The sequence below is a fragment of the Megalobrama amblycephala genome, linkage group LG16, assembly GCF_018812025.1.
Source record: "Megalobrama amblycephala isolate DHTTF-2021 linkage group LG16, ASM1881202v1, whole genome shotgun sequence".
NCBI classification, from domain to species: Eukaryota; Metazoa; Chordata; class Actinopteri; order Cypriniformes; family Xenocyprididae; genus Megalobrama; species Megalobrama amblycephala.
Window position 1 is genome coordinate 24,417,129 of NC_063059.1, and position 18,161 is coordinate 24,435,289.

General features: G+C 38.4%; 1 protein-coding gene across 9 annotated transcripts in view; it reads right to left on the reverse strand.

The window, feature by feature from the left end:
- The window catches only part of aipl1 (aryl hydrocarbon receptor interacting protein-like 1), a 35,181-nt gene extending 27,304 nt beyond the window's left edge, over positions 1-7,877 (reverse strand). For 2 of the 9 annotated variants that reach the window (XR_007180621.1, XR_007180620.1), the window contains exons 1-3: positions 6,159-7,856; positions 5,963-6,062; positions 4,134-4,327 (exon numbers count right to left, since the gene is read on the reverse strand). The gene's annotated coding sequence lies outside the window, so the exon portion shown is untranslated. Of the gene's footprint in view, positions 1-2,144; positions 4,328-5,962; positions 6,063-6,158 lie in introns of those variants that run through there. The other 7 variants (XR_007180619.1, XR_007180622.1, XM_048162101.1 and 4 more) reach the window with 7 other exon arrangements.
- Positions 7,878-18,161: the final 10,284 nt, after the last annotated feature.

Consider the following 18,161-nt stretch of genomic DNA (forward strand, 5'->3'; position numbering starts at 1 on the left):
TGACAATATTGGGCAGGATCTTAAATCATTTTTTTTTTTAATTAAATACAGATTTTTTTTTTTTTTTTTTTTTTAGATCTCAGCCCTATGGCATGCTTTAAATACTGAATTTTCCATGTTTTAGATAGATACATTATTATATCACTTGTTAAATGGTTATTTAACAATTAGCCTATTCATTCCTGCATTTCTAAATTGTTTTTTGCGCCCCCCCAAATATTTTTTGCACCAGCCGCCACTGCATGTATGTCTATATAAAGCTCAGATGAACACAAATCCAAAGATGTCACAGCCAAGTCATGGCCACAGAAAGTGTAACACGCTCAAGGAAGGTAATCTTAGCCTTAATCTGAAATGTCTAGCCAAAGCCTGAGCTTAGCAGGAAGTGAATTTATCTGAGGAACCCAGAAGGAAAAGGGGTGTGGCGCATTTAAGTGTGCATTTGCATCCCAGCACCCCTTCACTGCTTCCCCAGAACTAACATGACGGTTGCGAAAGGTCTCTGAAACTAGCAAGAGCCATCACTTATTCGTCTGAACTGCTATTCTACTTCCTCCAGCCACTTGACAAACAGAAAAACATGCAGGCAAAACAGTTTGATATAAAAGAGGAAATTCCAGCTGGGTTATACAATGGAAATGACTGTGGGGCAACGCGGAAGAAGCAAAACCATTTCAGGAATTCATGTAATCTCCTGCTAATATCAGGGATGAGGGGTGGGGTTTCTATAAATCTCAAATGAGAGCTCCAGGGACCCACACGTAGCCAGAGGAAGCGGTTTGAGCCCTTAAGAGTGCGATGAGCATCCCACACATTTACACTGCCGTTTGAATCGCAACTGCCGGCATGAATGGAGCACACTTATACGGCACAAAAATCACAGACACATGCATATGTGAACTGCAATGAATGCCACATGCTGCAGGGTACTGCCTTGAGAAAAATAGGGAAGTTTATTACTTGGAGGTAATTGTGCTTTCTTTAGCCCTTTCTTCTGAAATGTAGATTGCAGCACCAAAGAATGCAGAACATCTGGCCGAGATTAAAAACGAGGCTTCAGCTTCTTCTCGTTATTTTTTTAAAACACAGCTTGTGGCAAAGACCCATTTAAACCCTGCACTGTGAACCTGATGAATCAAGCATATTTCTGGCATATCATTCCTTAAGGAGTGCTGCAGCCCTGCTGCTTGTTTGCGTGTTTGCATGAGTACATAGCTTTAGCAAGTCCATACCTCCTCCCTGCTCTTCTCCAATGCAGTTACACTGGACCGCATTCAAGAGGAACATTTTGTATTAGCAGCAAATGCAAAAGGAAGCTGATGCAGCTGGTAAACCATGAATAAGCAGTAACTCAAATTAAAAACTTCTTTCATAATGTTGGTTGTTATAATGACAAAGCGTCGCCTGTTCTCCCCCACCCCACCCAGCGAACTCTGAATCATTGCTCGCAATGTTAGCAGCGGTCAGAGTGGCAGCTGCCTCTCCCAGCACGGCAAAGGAAGCAAAAGCTTTGATTTGACTCAATTATGCTTTTAATACTGTGCCATGGGTAAATCAGACTGAATAGGAATCTCTCTGTTCAAATTTATTTCATTAAAAGTAATGAAAAATCTACACTACAATCATTCTGTGAAACAGCAAATGACTCAGCCAAAATTGGTTGGTTACTGACTGTGTGCGACTGCTCTGGCGAGACTAGCATTGGAACTGAAAATACTTTAAATATATTTTAAATGTAATTTATTCCTGTGATGTCAAAGCTGAATTTTCAGCATCATTACTCTTCAGTGTCACATGATCCTCCAGAAATCATTCTAATTTGCTGATTTTCAGCTCAAGAAACATTTCTTACAACTATCAATGGTGAAAACTTGTTTGTTTTTTCCTTTTCTCTATATTACAAATGTATCTTTTATATTACTCCTTATTTTCATTATATATCTTAAATATCAGTTAATCATTTATCTTATATTAGACTATATTATGTTTTCATATCAACATGATTATGCTCATATAATCCACACTTAACCTTACTGTACCTGTTCCGGTATAAGTGTGAGAAGGTCTCATTATAGGTTCCCTCTTTCTGTTTTATAGATGTTATATTTCCGCTGAGAGGAAGTCATGCACAGATGTCTAAGGCCTACCTTGGTAGAGATTTTAATCACTTGTTGAAAGGTGTCAAAACCACAATAGCTTATCAATAACTTTATCATGCATCTTGTCCTATACATTCACATTTCTGAATAATTGTTCAAATAAATGATGCTTTTCAGCAGACACCACCATCCCCCGATCTGAAACCCTGCTAAAAAGTGTCTAGGTAACTTCATGCAATTCAGACTTCTTGTAATTTGCATATATTTCACATCCCAAAGACAGCCGATAACCGATAACGATAAAGATCATAGTCATAGTTCTAAAAATCTTTCTAAATATAAAAGTCCACATCATAATTACAAAAATAAAGGCACAGAGAAAAGATATTGTTGGAATCACTTTCAGAATTATTTTTTTTCCAGCTGATTAACTATTAATACATTAACAGCCAATCATAATCCATTCCGTTTTAAGAGCGCAAGCATTTAAAACGGCAGATGACGGATCAGCAGCATGAGTTTATAATAAAGTCTGCTGATGTGAATGCTAATATATTTATTGTTATACTTGTCGTTCTTAGTGTGAACTGGCCTTAAGGTGCACCTTGTCTTCCTTTATCTTCAACTTATTCTATTCTTCTTTGAACTTTATCTATTGAGAAAGAAATACTTAGTCCCTAGTCTCACATCAGAGTTACTATCTTAGACAAATACGTTCTCGTTTTATTTAAACACATTGTTAGGTAATGCAATACATTTATCTTTTAACTTTGTTATTCCTAATATTCAAATTCTGTTTGGGCATAATTTTTCATCAGCCTGGATCACACTGCACCAGGCTGCTTAATATTTTGGATACACTTCATTTTATGGTGACGTAGTTACATTGTACTTGCATAAATAAGTACTGAGTAATATTAATTAACGACGTACTTACTGTAGAGTTACGGTTAGGGGTGGTTTAGGGTTAGTTCCTTGTAATTATGCATAATTTACTTTTATTACTATAGTCAGTACATGTAGTAAGAAACGTTTAACTACGTCACCTTAAAATAAAGCGTGTTACCGCTATATTTGTGGAAATAGTTATATATTATTTTTCAGGATACTTTCAGAACAGCTTTTATTTGCGATAGAAATCTTTTGTAACCTTATAAAATGTCTTTACTGTCACTTTTGATCAATTTAATGCATCCTGGCTCAATAAAAGTTTTTTTTTCTTTTAAAAAAATCTTACTGACCCCAAACTTTTGAAGTGTGTATTTCATAGTTAATGTGTTTTTTATTTTACCATGCAAAATCTACAGTCCATCAGCACTTACCTAGAGACTAAATATTTCCTTAGAAAACACTGATGGAATTATACTCAACAGGTTCATTCCTGCACCCTGCCCTCCCGCCCTCTCTCTCTCTCTCTCTCTCTCTCACCCTTTCCACTGTGCTTTCTCCAGTTCTTTCCGTTGGTCAAGTCTCTGTGCCATGCATTCTTGGGATGCCTGGTACATATGGTATAAATTCCATTCTGTCTGCAGAGGCCCTTCATGCTGTCTGAGATACGCCGAGCTGGACTGACTCCACCCTCCCACAGAGCTGGGCCAGCTCACAGTCTGTACTGCTGAGGTGAACTAGCCTGGCTGCCTTAAATAGTCCACGAGTGAAGTCAACAGAATTTAAACGAACCCGTTTTCTCCGTATAGAATGAATGAGCTCGTTATTTAGAGTTTGGGGCATCTCTGCGACATATATGTGTGCCGCCTTGTATGTCAAGGACAGAAATTCAATGAAGAACAATAGCACAAAACCCCAAACTGGGTCACTTACATGGCGGTGCGGAGCACAAAGCCTGCAGCCCATTTAATCAAAGGGAGATTATACAGGTCCCTCTGGGTAGACAGCAGAAGCAAACTCACTCTAGAAGTCTACAAGTCACAGACAGTGCCGAATCATCTCCTTACTAAGACAGTGAATAATGCTAGAAAGTTAACTGCGTAATGTTACTGTGGGTGAAAATGTGGACAAGCTCTGCAGGCTCACTTCCTGAGACCTCGTGGCACAAACCGCCTGAGCGGCCAGCATTTGGTCCCACAGGACTGCGGGGCTGCACAGACGGGAAGCTCCACTGTCCTTGAGACAACAGCAGACCTTCTTCTGAGATCCTCCCCTCCCACACTCAAGACAACTACAGCCACCTGCCAAACAGGCAAATCACTGTCACAGCCGAGCTTCATCTGCAAAAAAAAAAGAAAAACCCACTCACAGTCTGTGCGGCACGATACCACACCAATTACGGAGGCAATGGAGGAATGTATGCCAAGACTTCAGAAAAACCACTTAAAAACTCGACGCAAATGAGAGTGTAAAAAAATCTAAATGTCAAAGAGGCCTGCAGAACAGCGAAACTGTGTAACGCTAAGGGTGTGGCTCCAAAAGTCTCCATGCTATGACATTTCTCCTCATCTGTCCACGCATGCAGATGTCTGAGCTCCATGCTGTGGTCCATTCGTCCGCACAGATCTACTCACGCAACTCCATGAGGGCCCGAGGTTAAAGCAAAAATATGAACATAGAAAAGTTCAGTGTTTCATAAAGGCCTCACAGTAAAGCCAATAACTGTCAAAAACTAAACAGAAAAAGTAGCAATAGCAATAAAGCATCCTGTGATTTAAACTCCACTGATAGATTTCGGTATCTTTCCAGCCACGCATGAATGAAGAATAAACTCGTGTAGCAGCGAACGCAACTGCAAGACCAGACAATGGGTTCGCAAAACAAACATTTCCCTGACCAAAAAAAAAAAAAAAAAAAGAACACTGCCGCCTTCAGATGCTCAGACACTGGAATCAGGAAATAAGAGTCGCCCTTACTAAATTCATTGAAAATACCGCAAGAAGATTAGACCTTCACGCATATATTTCAAGATGTCCAACCTTCCTACGGATGGTGATTACCCTGGGCACGAGAACAGATGTTCCTTTTTTTCCCCATAAACTGTAGTGTGCTGCTTCTTTAATGAGCTACTTCAATCTGAACTTGCTTATTTAAAAGTGTATACAACTGACATGTAGTACATCATTTTACAGCCCGTCATTTATTCAGACATACTGACTTTCATTCAGGGTAGATGGCATTTCATTTTTCACAAATTTACACAGATTTATACAAATGAAATGGTCCAAATTTCCATTGTAGTTTCAATGTAATTCAACTAATGTATTAAAAATCTGATGAAGGAAGGCAAAGATCATATTCAGTCATGTGACAATTTTTTGCTTGTCTCACGGTATAAGATCTCAAAATCAACTCTTAGCTCATAAGCAACAAAAACAAGGAAGAAATAGTTTTAAACTAACATTACAAAGCCAAAGACATTCTTTTACTTTTTTATTTCTTTATTCAGTTAATTATGTGGTGTAGATTAAAGATCATTAATAAATGAAAAACTGGCTTCAACATGACATAGCAATGGTGTGTCGTGGCTTAAAATCTTGTATTTTACTTGAAACAATTATTTGAACATTGAAACCCATTCAAACGGTTGCATAAACATGAGTTAAGGATATTTGTCAACACTTAATTGCTTAATCCCATCTGCAAATTCAAGTGCAAAAGAAGAATCATCTGGTGATATGATGGAACTGATTTGGAAAATGCCTTGCTTGCTTAGTCATTTGATATATAATGGTCTGGATGATTGTGTAAAAAAAAAAAAAAATTCACAACATCATAATAGTCTATTACATTTTATCAGTTCATATGTAATACAATTGTAGAAGCTAAAAAGATGATTTGCTATTAGTTGCTATCAGTTCTGACACATCACCCTCACCACTTGTCACCTCTTACAATCATATTTCATAACTTACCTTCAGCAGGCGGACGTCATTTCAGACGTAAGAAGAAATCCGTTTAATGACATAGTGTTGACACTGGTATTAAACTCAGGTCTTCACTCCAGATGTAAGGCTGTGTGTGAAAAGAGAAAAGTGAGAGAAAGCAGACACAAAAAATGAAACAAGTAACCAAGAGGGGAAAAGAGGACAAAACTCGTATATATCGCACCGTAAAGGGTGGGGTCTTGAGGAATTTGCCATGTTCTCGCCTCACAGGAATCAATGTATACGCGTTCTTTCATGACCAAATACGTGTTTATGTGCTACAATAATCCAACTACACAAACTAATATTTCGATATTCGCCATTTAACGTATAGCAAAAATATCCTGTTGCTCCCGTGTCCTGTTAGTCACCTTTAAAGAGACGTAGACTAAAAACTCCGTGCATTAGGCTTTATCTTAAAGTGACAGCTCATTCAAAAAATTAAAAATCTGTCCTTTACTCGCACTAATGTTTTTCCTTCAGTAAAACACAAAAGAAGGTGTCTGTAGTCTGACAACTACCAATTCCATCTTTTGCAGTCTATCATGGCAGCTACTTATTCTGCTTAATATCTCTTTTTAAAGATGTTTATACGGGTTTAAAACATCATGACGGTTAATAAACAATTATTAAATATCCTTTTAGGTTAACTATCCCTTTAAGGCCTATTCCATGTCACCTGACGTAAGTTAAAAAGAAGCATAAAAATAATACAACTAAGAAAACCAAGCAAGCAAAATAAAAAAAATATATAGGCCTATACGTCAGGCGATATGAGTTTGATATTGTAGGCTAACTGAAAGCAGAGCAACGCCCACTGTTATATCAGTAGTCCGTGTTAATATTGTGTAAATTCTCAGCACCTTGTCTGATATCTGTAAATTTACTGGAGTTGATAAATAGCGATATCAAATCGATATCGGTGCAGTATTGAGTTTTTCGACAAACACCTTCTGAACGAAAACTTCTGAATGAGGAATGTCCAACACCTACCTACTTCAACTGGTAGAATTCTCGATCTCTGTCGTCGATCGATTCGTATGTCAGGCTGGTAAAAAGGTTCGACTCCCAGATATTATCAGATATCAATATTCGCTCAACATCCTTTAATTTCGCAATGATTTTCCCCCTCAGACTGTCTGCTAGCGGACGGCTCACGCCCTGTACGGCTCAACTCTGAACCGAGCGCTCTCGCGATCTCCTCCAATGGAATGTAACAGATTCCATTCGTTCTGAAGTGGTTTCTCACACTTCCGAAAAGTTATAAAGAATGTTGCAACGGTCATCGAACGATTAGACTCCGTCCTGTAATCGAATGCTTCCTGGATTTAAATAGCTCAGCAGTGACACGCGCATCAAATTCTCGCGAAAAGCCTTATGATTCAATTCAGCCTGAGCTCTGGCGTACAAAGGTAGCGCACACTCGACATTTAAAAGCGGTTGGCTCACTGGGAACCCAAGTTCGAATCGACCAGGGTCATGTCCCGATCCCATTTCCAGTCTCTCTCGCCCACTTTAATGTCCTACTCTAACAGTAAATCAAGGTTAAAAATCCAAGAAATTAATTCAAGTTCTGCTACAGTTTAAGTAATTCGTCCTTTTGCTGAAAGCCACACCTTAATCTCAAATCACTCCTGAAATCAAAGAGCTAAAGCGCGACTCAGCTAAAACATCAAATCCTAAGCTACACAGACAACAACAAGAGTGCTATAAAAATCATTAACCATATAATTACTCAACTCCAACACGACACCATTAGTCTAGCGTCCTAAATGTCACAATCTAGCCCACATATCGCTGCGTCCTGAGTCTCCGCTTCAACTCCCCTCATACCGGCTTCTCCTCCCGATCAGCTGGCAGCGCAGTGACGCCAAGAGCAACAGCTGACCAATCAAACACTAACGTCAAAGACCAGGAGTAACGCCCACTTATGACCGATCATGAATGTCAGGCCTGCACACCAATGCCATGCTCTGAGTCAGACGGGTGTAAAGCACACTGTCCAATGACGCTATCTTTCTCCGACAGGCGTTTTTCACGGTTCTTCTAAAGAGCAAATGACTGAGCACCTCTGTAAGCAGGACTGGATAACTGTTTTCAGACTCCTATTAAATCTTACTTCACTTTGATACAATTCAGACGTAATGTCTTCAACATTTCCACAGACGTTGTTTTATCCTTGTTTTTGAGACTCAAGCTGTGAGCAGCCTTTTATAGGTTCATATTCACGTCCACATTATTTTCTGACTTATTAAGAGTGCACTCAGTAATCTTTCCTTATTAAAAGGCGTTTACATAAAGAAACAAATAGTACTATATATTTTTTAAAACGATGTACACTCACAGAAAGATAAATACTTTAGCCATATCAGTAGGTGATTTAATTTAAATGTAGGCCGGAGGGTCCACTCATGGTGGCCGCCATGTTGAGGTCACATGACCATTTTATTTCTGTAATCTTGCACTTGTGAAATGAATTTAACCTGAATCGATGGCAGTTGTGCATTTCTACAATTGTATTAGAGTAGATTGAATACAATGAATCAGAATTAATTCAAGTTATGCAGAACTGGCGACTGGAGTCAGGTAAAAAAAAAAAAAAAAAAAAAAACTCAGCAAGGAAAAATGCTGCATTTCATTTTCTATAAAAAAAAAATGATTCCTGAGGTTTCTGGTGAAAATTAAAGCTGTCTGCCATTTATGCTATTGCTCATTTTGTGGACGGAAACCTTAATTGGTGGCTTGCTGAATCTAGAGGGATTTTTGAACAAAAATGCAAATTCCTGCCACTGAAGGAGAGAAAACCATTGAAAAACACAGGCTTTTATTCTACAATCAGAATTTTAGACCTTGCCGTTCTTTGTGTGTTTGGCTTTAAAAATGGAGGAGAACATTGTGTTGTATGGAATACAGTAGGATGATAATTAATCTTATTGTTTAGTGTTATTGTAGATGTGAGTTTCAGAAACTCAAAAACAATATCAGTCACTCCGCTGTATCCTCAGTAAATATTCACAGCATGTGAACTTAGATGATAGCTTGTGTGTAACCAAAAAATGTTGTTTCTTCATGTGCAAATGTCATTCCATCCATATTTCTTCATGTACTACACAGCCAGTTCAGTATTTTATCAAAGTGATATATCAGTCCATAACTGAATGCTGCAAGAGAGGGTCTGTTGGCCTTTTCTGCATGACTACAGTCCAACTGCCTGGTCACTGTTGTAAGGACAGCATTTCCTTCCACTTCATTCCACATTCCCACACCACTAACTCTGGGACTGTCAAGTCCACCAACAACATTTTATTTCACATTAATTTAATGACATTAATATATATTGTCAAAAATGATAAACGGAACACAGTGAGATATAATTACATTAGGTTACATAGTAGAGTTGTAGTGAAATTATTGCTTTCAGATCTAACTGGAGACTCCTTGGTTGGATACTGATTTGGAGGTGGTGACATAAACACATTAACGAAGCAGTTTCCTGTCCTGTTCCCACATGGATGACATTTCCTGAAAATCTATTGATTATTTATATAAACAAAGTGCTACCAGCTTTGGGGGAAAGGTCATTACAACCCAGTCACAATATTCCAAATTTGAATGTCATACAAATTTGCTTCATCTCCACGAGTGGTATCTGCAAGACATCCTACATCCTGTTACTTAAGAGACTGTAGACATTAAGTATATCTGGTGTAAGTCCTGGAGGGCACTTTCTCTGCCTGATCCTGATCCTGGCACTGTCTGGGCATTTTCCTATCTATTAGACACATCACAGTGTTAGGAGACTTAAGACAAACCTCTTCATTTTAGTTATTAAATGCCACTCAGTTTGTCCCCATGTGAACACGTAAACACAGTTTGAGAACATGTTACGTTATGGTTAATGTTGTGATAATATACCTGGTGCACAGAACTGGTCCCTCCTAGGACACATTAATCCACCTCTTAAATGGATTCCAGGAATCTATCGGCCCACTCCCAGGCAAGTGCCTTCCTGCATGAGTTCAGCAATACATGTCCATGATGAGAACATATTATGTAAATGACCTCCTCTTGAAGAGGATCTTATTTCTCTCAGTGAGGCATCCTTTTTTAATATAAAATATCAGTTTGTCAAATGCAGTCTAATAATAGAAATGTGGCATTACTTTTCCTATGAAAATGTGTTATGGCTATGGTAATTGTGAGTTGATCATGATACCTTTTAGATTTTATCTTGTAGCTTTGGTATTATTCCCCGTAGTGTTGTAATGTACCCATTATTTTGGCATTTTATATATATACATACATAAATTTTTTTTAATAAAAAGTGTGCATTCTAGCAGTCCGTTTATGAACCTATGAATGTGAATACTCATCTAATCATCTACCATCCAATTATTACTGTATGTCTTGTTTATAATATTTAACTAATTTGTCAGCGTCATGTTAATCGCTTAATGTTTTAATTTGATCTAAATAGCCCAACTTTTGACTAACCCCCACCCTGTTTACTGTGAACCAGCACCCAGAAGAATCAGAGTGAAGCCACTGTAACTTTAAGAGCTGCCTTTTGCAAAGGAGAACTGATTAGTGGGCCTGGCAGCCAACCACACAAGCGGCTGAGTGAAGACTCGAGCCAATGAGAAGTCCTGCTGGGCGGAGGTTACAAAACCAGCCTGAACCCAATGACTCAGCACAGGCAAGTGCGTGCGAGATGACACTTAACAGCAATTTAAAGAGCCAGCGCTCACCATGCAAAAGTAGGTAAGGGTAAAATACGCACTCTTGAATCTCAGCAGCTGTTCCCCTCCCTGCGAGGAGGACTGTGAATGTTGTTCAATGTGACACGGCTGAGCGCAACTTTCAGTTTTTGGCCATTTTCTCAAAGGACCACACCTACACACTCATGATAGACGCAGCATGACTCAGCACTGGCCATCATGTCACATAACCGCACATGACTGGCAATGGCAGTCATGATGAATGCTGGCTAAACAAAAATAATGGTTTGTGATAGAGCCGCACAAAGACGACAATTATGCATCATTAAGCAAAATATAAATCTTATGTTTGTTTCACATCACCATAAATATTCAAACAATCACAGGAAGAAGAAGAAGAAAATGCCCTTTAATTTTCAGATGAGTGAATATGTGGGGATTTGAGCCACATCCTGGATAGTTGCAACAGCCAGAAAGGCAATACCTCAGTGACAAGGCACTAGCTATATTTACATCATGTGCTGTTAACTTCAGAGTACATACTTCTCAAGCTGACGGCAGGAGTTCTAGAACAGCCTCTTTGTTTAAGGTAGGGCTGGACTTTACAAGTTCCTGAAATCGCAGGATGTGATGAGAAGACGTTTTAAGTGCTATTTGTGTTACTTATTTGAATGATACGCACATTGCGGAGAGATTAAACAAGCTCATATTAATTTACAGTGTGAAACAGAGTATTTGATGAGCATGTAGCTATGCAATTCATTTAACATCCAAGCATGAAAAACAGGACCAAATAAGATCATCATTTAGAACAAACATGCATTGCATTAGCGTGTTTTTCCACCCTTTTACATGGTAAAACGATGTTTACAGAAAACCTCTTTAACAACAGGGAACTGTAAGAGTGAAAATGCTTCGGGATGGGAGGTGTGATGAATCATGGACATGGATTTTACAATGGTAGTTTTGGTATGTGAGCTTATGATTGAGCCACAGCTAAAGAAATGAACCGTGTGACCTGATTTAGTTTAAACTGAATTATTCAGCATTCTGTCAGGCTCCCTTACCATGAAACACAGCAAGACCTATAGCACAGTGCATGGTCAGAACTACACGGGAGAGAAAATATTAAGAGGAATGTTGACCCACAACATTCAAGGGCAAATTGCATTAGTCCCAAGAGGACCAAACTGAGGGCATTTGATACGCTACTTACAGAAAAAAAAAAGAATCATTAATCAAAAGGATTATGTGAGCAGAGTTAATTCCATTACACATATTCATAAAACTGATTTATTCATTGCTAAAAATATGATTAAATATTAAATAATTTAACTAAAATTCTAAAAGCATTTTTTTAAATTAAAATAGTTTCATTATACACATACAGTATCTGTTTTTAAAAAGTCTAATGTCGCATGATTAGATGTATAAACATATCTCTACAAATGGGTCAATGACATAAAAGAGTGTACAAATTTACAAAAGAAAATAATGAAAACTACAAAGGTTACAAAGGTCAATTACTGACAGTTTTTTTGGATAGTGTAGTGTTTTACACAATATGACCCCTTAAACATGTTGTCTGTGGTTCTTATATTATCAAATATTATCGTATTTGCCCCACTTATGTTCCATTGACCATGCCTTATCGTCCTGTGCATGTTAACAGGCCTGTCCGGCAGTGAAAGTTTGAGAGGAATTTATCTCCCTTTACGCATGCAAGGCCAAGGCCTACTTACAGATATGATTAGCCTTGTTCATGCGACGGAACACACTCTCCTTGACATGCTGAGTTTCAAAGTAGCCAAACTCCATTTGAAAGCAGTTTGAGTTAGCAAATGTACATGCTCCCAAACCTCTTGCCTTGATTTCTTTATCAGAGAATGTTCAGGCTAAATGTTAACTAATCAAGACAACCCAGACAACAAAGGAATGTAACTAACACAAAATCTGACAACACGCAGTGGAAACCGAGGTGCAGCCTTGCAAGAGGAGTCGAATTTGACGTGCCAAGCCATGCGAAGTTAAAGCACACCATTGCATCACTAGTCTATCGAGTACAGAGATTGATCTACCCTGAATAAAAAATATAAAGTATAAATTAATGCATAGCAAAACGCTTAGGCCATGTGTCCAGAAGAGATTTTATCCAGCTGAAAACGACTACCTGTGAGTGCGTGAGAGGGCTTCGGCAGCACAGCGTTTTTTCCAGTTGAGACCATAGACTGGATGATGCATCTTCACTCTCTTCCATTGTAATAACTGAAGCAGTGTGCCAATATTGAAGCCAGTACGGAAGTGACTTAAACTGCGATTCATCGACTGGCTGCTAGGGACATGCTCCAGAAGAGAGCAGAATCTCATTGAGTCCCATGTTAAAATGCCCAACTTTACAGCAGAAAAAAAAACATGTTTACTGCTTGGATCAAATTGTGGTTTTGGTCTATACAGCTAATTTTGACCTTCGTGACAACTCTGATGGGGGTGAATTTTTTTTATAACTAAAAATTATAAATTATACTAAGCCTTAAAGTTCTGCATAATTAAGGGCGTGGTAACTTGAGTGACAGGTTTGCCACTGCTGTCTCTGAGCCGTCACTTTACTTCAGCTAATTCCAACCGCTGAATTTGGCATATCTGCCGTGTTTGTGCTTTTTTTCAGGATTATTTTATACAATTATAAAATAATAATATATACAATTGTAAAATAATATGGCTTGCTGCGTTAATGGTCGAGACTCGAGACAGATGTGCGTCTCTGTACATGTGGAAGATAAACAGAATTCATAAACAGTTTTGTTCATCATATTTACTACAATGACAATGGCGGGAGGATATAATAACTAAAACTGCTGCATTGTGAAAAAATATACTTTGGACGCGGGCTCATTTGTTTGTGAGATATATACGATCATATACAGTTTTACAATATAAACGCTGCTCAGGTTGCATAATTTCTTGAAGAATGATGATGGAGAGCAGATCATTCCAAAGAAATGAGATCCAAACAATGGATAATATATCAATATTTCATGGATTTAACGCTTTTGTGGACTTTTGTGGAAAAGTACTGTTTTTTGTTTTGCATTGGACACTCATGGACATTTTAGTGTCCATGGATTAGATTCATCTCGTGATCGCTATTTCATTATGGTATGTAGTCCCGTTTGATTTTTCATGTTGTTATGTGCACTCCCAACACAAATTACAATTACTGGTGCTGGAGCATCTATATCGTAAAAACGACACCGTAGATTGACAGTAAACCTTTAGAACTTTCTAATGATATAACTTGTTATCTTTATTAATATTTATCTACTACAGATAGATAGCTTCTTTGCCTGCTAACATGGTCACGTCTAGCTAGGCGGGCTTGGTTTCAGTAACCAGGCACCTCAGTTCCAACCATGTCCCGCCTCTTTGCCCATTTTCAGTTATCTGGGAGTGACGTGCGGTGACGTGCTGCTAAGATGGCAGCGGCCTCATTTTCGCTTCAAAAATGCTCTTCAGAAATCTACGTCCATATTTTTTTTTACAGTCAATGGTCAATGGTTTTACCCAAAGTTGAATATCGAAGCGACCGGTAAAAAGCGCAGAGTGTGAAATTACCGCTCAGCGCCTCATTACACTCTGGGGCATTTTAAAAACAGGGCGCTCCCATTGAAAACTATTGGAAAAATACGCTAGCCTCGGAAAGAACACTTCGGTGGACACACGGCCTAAAGATTAGAGTCCACTGAAACAGCTAAGATCATTTTATAACTTGGACCCTTGGAGTTGTTGCATCACTGCAGTGCTGGTAATTAGTGAACCAGCGCTGTGTCTTTGAGAGTACCATGGAATCAACAGCAGGTTATGTAATGGCCCTGATGGCTGGAGGTGCGATATGAGCTAGTTAAGCATGTGACAGTGATTTGGGTGTGCGTGACCCACATTCACATCCCAGCAGCCTTTGCCCACTAGGTCACCCGTGTCATGCTGTGCACAATTTACTGTTTTTTCTTCTGAATTTCAAAAAATTCTGTCCTTAGTAATCATCGTTATTTAATGTGAGCAAACTAACATCACTTACAACTGACTCTAAGATCCTAGATGACCTTGGAAACATGTCACAAGCGATTGTGTCAACTGACAACACTGTTTTTGTTGTCTCAAGTGAGGTCATTCTATATTCAAGAAAGGCTTCCCTCCCAGAAGGGTAAAGAGCTCAGTCTGTCCCTAATACACACAAGCACCTGTCTAAAAAAGCAGCCATCCTCCCACCACACCTGCCAATCTTACAGTCTGACACAGATCCAGCAGTTCGCCCAGCTGATTTTCCACAAATAGAGCCCGGCGATCCAACTATAGCACAGCTCTCCGCTTAGCACCGCACATTTACATAACCTGGCAGGCTGGGAAGGAAGTGCCACATCGCCAAGCGGTGACACTGCACCGCCCCACGTACCCAGAGCAGCTACACCCTCATCCTGAAAACAGCACGGACACCTGAGTATACACATGTGTGGCCGTCAGCCTCGTGACAGAGGGGCTCTCATTCATATCCAGGGCAATCCTTTTAATCTTCATAGCAGTAACCTGTAATATCTGCTGCAGTTCACCTCTGTTGTATGGGTGGGTGTGACATACCTCTTCCTGGATTTTTTTTCTCTATAGAAAGAAATCTATTTGAGAAGGATCATTTCTCATTGAAAGGTCTCATTTGAATTGTCGTCCGAGTGTCACATCCGGTTCTTTCCATTTTTGTCATGCATGACATATTTGCTTAGTCATGTCATGTGAGTTAGTTGAAACACATTATACTGACTGGTTTAATCTGTAACACTGTGGTCAGGATTGGAGAATAGACCTCAAGGAATGCCATTGGGACATATTTGGTTCAGATATCGGAGATTTTGAGTCAGTAAAGGCCCTCTCAAAGATGAATGCAAACTTTTACATGAAAATATCCGGCCCAGCTAAAGATTCTGTAGGGAGTATAGGAATGAAAATCACTTGTGTGTGTATGAATGGAACTAATTTTATGAAAATAATGGCTCAATTGTTTCATCGAAAGTGTTCACTTCAAAAGTGTACTTCACACTCATATGGACATGAATGGAAGAACTGTTTTTATATGTAGATAAAAGGATACACTAATGCTTGTAAGTAGTGTGTGAATTACAGTAGGTCAAAGGTCGGTATTCCATTAGTTATGGTTATCCACTGGTTATCTGATGAGGTTTATCTCTATAAAGGACGCAGAATGCCACAGTTAAAATGAAAAATCACATATCAAGGTATTAATTAAAAAAATAAAATGTAAATAATAAATTACTAATTATTATTAAAATTTTAAATTTATGTTATTATTAACATTTTAATTAATATAAATTCATTTAAATTATTTTATAAATGAATGGATTTCATTTAAAAATGTTAAATATTAATAAAAAAAATCAATGGCTATTTGTCAATTTCAAAAGTGAATTATTAATGTATTATAACTGCATTATTAAAATATATATTTTAAATATGTCCATTTATCTATAAAAAGTAATTTATTTACATTTTATTATTTTTGAATTAATACATATTTGATGTAATTTGATTCCCTAATTTTATTTTTAAGTGCCACTTGTCCTCCATACATCTCAGCAACCCAAATTTAGCATATAGTTACTCAAGCTTCAGCTTTCCTAAAGTTTTTTTGTGATTTACTTGTAATATGTAGCTCTAAATAAAGAGATAAATAATAACTTATCACATCCTAACCTTTTGCTTTCACTTCCCAAAGGTTCAAGCACCTTAAAACATCATATATATATATTTGCAAGGGCATCTTCTAGCCGCTGTGCCAAAAGCAGTCCTTTTTTTCAGAAGGATTCTTCCTAAGATATGAGAGAGACAGGATTGGGGCAGTGAAACATCCGGCCAAGGCTATTTCATGTGGAGGTAATGAAACACAGCATCTAATAAGCTGGGAGACAAGCGCTGTACTTTTCCAGGACCAATGCTCCGATGGCCATGCGAGCGAGAGGCCCGGCCCACCCCAGCCTGCTTCACCGCTTTGTTATGAGGAAGAGAAGCGGAAAGGTGCTGCCCTGCGGACAGAAGACACAGATGTCTGATGTACCCAGGGTACCCAGCCACCCTCCCCCATATCCTCTACTGCCAGAGGCTGACATCCCAAGGACGGGAGCCAGGAGCTGTGCAGTCCCTGCATGTTTCCAATAAATCAGACAGATTAATTACGGAGCCAGGCATGTGAGTGCTTCAGGTCCGCATCTAAAAAGAGGACAGCACTATAATTGGCAGTGTGCGTTAACACAGTGCAATACCTTCCATTCAAAAGCATGAGTTACATTCACTGACTGATAAAAAAGGGATAATGTACAGGGATAATATTATCCTGTTTATTACACTGCGACTCATCAAACAAATAAATAAGTAAACATAAAATATTGATTTGAGATTTAAGCTACACTATGCAATTTTTTGATAAAAAAAAATTGATGAGTGCAAAAGAATCCATCATCCAATAATGTCTTTGCTTTACCTAAATACACATTCAGTTATAATATAGAGTTGTCGGATGTATTTAGCAGGAAATTGCATACATAAGTTATTCGCCTGTGTGTGTCACGTCATATCTGCACACAGAGAAAAGCAGTTCCGTCTGTGGGTAGTATGAAGATAAACGAAGGAGAAATGAAGGAGAAAAAATTACTTTGGATTATTCAAAACACCAAAGAAAAATCAAGAACAAAACAAAACTAAAAACTAAAAAAGTTAAGTATTTGTTCATCCGCTGATAATATGTTCTGCATCCATGTGTAGCTACACCGGTGCCTAGACCAATATAAATTTGAGCAGAGGAGTAGAGCTGAACCTTCCACAAGACCATTCAGTTTTATTTACCACTAGAGGGCCAACAATACAGCTTTAAAGGTGCCATCGAACATTTTTTTACAAGATGTAATATAAGTCTAAGGTGTCCCCTGAATGTGTCTGTGAAGTTTCAGCTCAAAATACCACATAGATTTTTTTTTTATTCATTTTTTTAACTGCCTATTTTGGGGCATAATTAGAAATGAGCCGATTCATGTTGTGGCCCCTTTAAATGCTCACGCTCCCCACCCACGGAGCTCGCGCTTGCCTTAAACAGTGCATAAACAAAGTTTACACAGCTAATATAACCCTCAAAATGGATCTTTACAAAGTGTTCGTCATGCATACTGCATGCATGCGTCAGATTATGTGAGTATTGTATTTATTTGGATGTTTACATTTGATTCTGAATGAATTTGAGGCTATGCTGCGTGGCTAAAGCTAACATTACACACTGTTGGAGAGATTTATAAAGAATTAAGTTGTGTTTATGAATTATACAGACTGCAAGTGTTTAAAAATGAAAATAGCGACGGCTTTTGTCTCCGTGAATACAGTAAGAAACAATGGTAACTTTAACCACATTTAACAGTACA